The sequence below is a fragment of the Pongo abelii genome, chromosome 2, assembly GCF_028885655.2.
Source record: "Pongo abelii isolate AG06213 chromosome 2, NHGRI_mPonAbe1-v2.0_pri, whole genome shotgun sequence".
Taxonomy (NCBI): Eukaryota; Metazoa; Chordata; class Mammalia; order Primates; family Hominidae; genus Pongo; species Pongo abelii.
Window position 1 is genome coordinate 135,788,558 of NC_085928.1, and position 3,902 is coordinate 135,792,459.

General features: G+C 33.2%; 1 non-coding gene across 1 annotated transcript; it reads left to right on the top strand.

Moving 5' to 3' along the window:
* The first annotated feature begins 335 nt into the window (after positions 1-335).
* On the top strand, positions 336-442 carry LOC112132847 (U6 spliceosomal RNA). The gene has a single exon (XR_002914565.1). It is a non-coding gene; the product is annotated as a U6 spliceosomal RNA (small nuclear RNA).
* The last annotated feature ends 3,460 nt before the right edge of the window (positions 443-3,902 follow it).

Genomic DNA, 3,902 nt, shown 5'->3' on the forward strand with positions numbered 1-3,902 from the left:
ATGAATTGTCTATTCTGTTATGTAGGTAAATCTTTTTCCTTTTTAGATCCAGAATCTCCCAAATTTATTTGTCAATAAAAAAATACGTTAATACATGATATCATCTCTTAGAATTAGTATTACATAGAACATCCTCTGGAAAATAGGGTCCTAGGATATTATTAGGTTATTTCTTCAAAATAATCTTTCAAGAAATTGTTTGTTATTCATTTGTTTAAAAAACACTTACTGCAGTTCTTGCATGTTTGGGGCGTTATGCTAGGTTCATAGACTAGAAAGATAACTAAATCACGAATTCTGATTTCAAGAAAGTCACAGATTTTCAGAGAAAATATGTACTTGCTTTGGCAGCACATATACTAATATTGGAACAGTACAGAGATGACTAGCATGAATACTGTACAAGGATTGCATAAAATTTTATAAAGAGATTCACATTTTCTCTTCAGTAATTTTCCCTCTAAGACAATGATCAAGGCAAAGATGTTCTCTCACTATTTCTACTCTACATTAAATGAGAAGTTTAAGAAAGTACAATAATGCAAGAGAAAGGCATAAAAATTAGAGAGTATGATGAAACCCCATCTCTACTAAAAATACAAAAATTAGCTGGACGTGGTGATGTGCACCTGTGGTCTCAGCTACTCAGAAAGCTGAGGCAGGAGAATCACTTGAACCCAGGAGACAGAGGTTGCAGTGAGCCAAGATCGCACCACTGCACTCCAGTCTGGGCGACAGAGTGAGACACAGTCTCCAAAAAAAAAAAAAAAAAAAAGAATTTAAACTGTCAGTATTTGCAGATGACATGATTCTGTAGTAAATCTTAAAGGATATATAAATATCCACTAGACTACATAGCAATTTAGCAAGGTCTCAATATACAACGTTAAAATAAAAATTTAAAAGTTCTATTTCCACTGCTTCCAAACATGTAAAATATTTAATATAAATTAATGCAAACAAAATCTCTGTACAGAATCCACAAAATATTAATCAGAGAAACTTTTAAAGTCCCAAGTAAATGGGGTGATAGACCATGTTCATGGACTGGAAGACTCAATATTATCAAGATGTCAACTCTTCCCAAGTTGATATACAGATTCAATATAAGCCCAATCATAATTGCAATATGTTTTTTATTTTAAAAATTGACAAGTGGATTCTAAAATTTCTCTCAAAGTACAAGTGATCTAGAATAGTCAAAACAATCTTGAAAAAGGAAAATAATACACATAGGAAGAGAGCTAACAGTACCTGACTTCAAGACTTACTATGAACCTACAATATAAAAACAGTGCAATATTTATAAAATGATAAATAAAGCAAAGAGTTCAGAAATACACCCAAAATTGTGCAGTCAATTAACTTTTGATAATGGCCCTGAAGGATTTCTATGTGGATAACCACATAGAAAAAAATGAACCTTGACCTGTCCTTCATGCAATATGCAAAAGTTAATTTGAGGTGAATCATAGACCTATTCTTAAAAGCTAAACTTAAAACCTTTTAAAAGAAAATCTAAGATATCTTTATAACCTAAGGTTATATCTGGCAAAAGACAAAGAAACTTGTATCCTATAATTGAGTAATAAAAAGACAATTCAATGAAAACAGACCTGAACAGAGAATTCACAAAGAAATAAGTATATATGACCAATAAGTACATGAAAAAGGATCCAACATCATTAGTTAGCTGGAAAATGCCATTAAATCCTAAAAAGATACTACTCCGTATTTAGCAGAATGGTTAAAATAAAAAAAGATCAACACTAAATATTGTCAGTGATATGGAGCAACCATAATTCTTATACTTTGATGATAGAGTAAAAATTATACAATCAATTTGAAACCTGTCAGTTTTTAAAAATTGAACATATATCCTCCTTACGATATATCGATTCTACTCCTATGAATTTACCTAACATAAATGAGAATACATTTTTACAAAAGACTTTAGAGAAAATGTTCATGGCAGCTTTTTTTAACTGTTCAAAATTGGGAACAACACAAATGCCTGTCAACTAAAGAAAAGGTAAGTGATTTTGATATCGATATGGAATAATACTGTGCAATAAAAATGAAAAACTATTTATCCATATAATAATATGGATGAGTCTTTTAGACAATGAAAGACTGAGCAAATGAAGCTGGACCCAAAAGAATTCACACTACATGATTTCATATACATAAAAATTCAAAAGAGAAAACTCTAACCTATTAGATGAGGGAATTTACCAGGAAGAGGCAATGGGAAGCTTTCTACAATGATGACATTTTCTATATCTTAATAACCAGTGTGAGTTTCATGAAGGCAGGCACTTATCACAACTCAATGAATTGTAAAGATTTGTATATTTTACTATTTGTAAGTTTTGCTCTAAAAAAAGACAAATAGTAAATTCCACTTAATAGAACTGATTTGCACTATGTTACAAACAATTCCGAAATCATGCCTGGTGTGTTCTGTGAGTGGGCAAATAAGTAAATATATTGATGATAAAATGGATGCCAAATTTTTCACTATTGGAGAAGGGGATTACAAACACGGAAGGGAGTATAGTTGGAATAAACACAGGTGACTGGAATTGTAATTATCAGGTAAATTCATTGTTTTTAATATATAATCAGGTAGATACAGAAAAAATATGTGTACGTGTGTGTCTCTCTGTGTGTGTGTGTGTGTGCGCGCGCGCATTTTCAGTTATTTTTCCTAGTTCTGAACATTGAGATAGGCTACAAGCAATGAAATGCTAGTAGCAATGAGCACAGCTAGTACTCAAATATTGGTTCCTAAATACCATTCTCCACTAAAAGGCATCAGGGCTCCTTAGAGGAAAGATTAATTTCAGAGCTACAACTAAAATCATACACAACGAGTTGTCAAAAAAGCAAGACAATGCTCAAAGAATGTTAGAGACATGTCAAAAGGACACAAAATCCACCTTGAAGAGACAACCAATGTCCAAAATCTGGTACAATTTAACATCAACATAAATAATGTTGACAATGAACTATAACCCATTGAATAAAATAAAAATCCATAAGCCTAACTTCACCTTCAAAGCTTTTATAATGAATTTATACAAATAGTAAATACTTCAGGTGGTAGGGTGTTGGTGGGAAATGACAGGTAGGTGAAGGGAGGTGCCAAATCTCATGGGGCCATGAATGCTTTTTCACAGCTCTCTGCTTGCATTCATATTTTCCCATCTACTAGAAATAGCCTTTCTTTTCCTCACCGGCTTGATGTCCTCCTTCCCCCATTCCTCCAAATCCCAATTTACAGGTCACCTCTTTGGGGAAGGTTTCTTGAATCCTTAGAAGCATCTTAGTAAAGTAATTATTAACCATTTGTTGTCTAGCTTGTTTTTCATAATCTCTTTCTCAGCATTGGCAGCATACATTATTTTTATATTTCTTAGAAATTCCTTCTCTCGTAGGTTTACATTGTCTTCTAAGTTTCTTATTCCTATACTCCAACTCCCACTGGTTGGCATTTAGGTTTTAACTCATTTTTTGATGTTTTGCTATGAAAAATCCAGTAACATTAATTGCATTGTATTAAATTGTATCTCATCAATTGGTCGTGAGCTGATGAAAATGAAAGTAATAGAGGATCAATTCAGTAAAAAAATTAGTTTATCCTGATGCCAGCTGTGAAAAATACAGAAGACTGCCTGGGAGCCAATCACAAAAGCCCTGTAAGGTACATCCCTCCACCTGCTTGAAGGGAAAACCTTATTTAACTAAAAAAAAAAATAGCACATGACTGTAGCTCTCCTTCTGTCCTGTGATTCAGATACGTGGTTTGTTTTGCTCCCTTACTACACGGATCTGAGTTGGGTTCCTTAACGACAGATGGGTCTGTCAGCCAGTTGGGCCAAATGAGTCACAGTGATCTG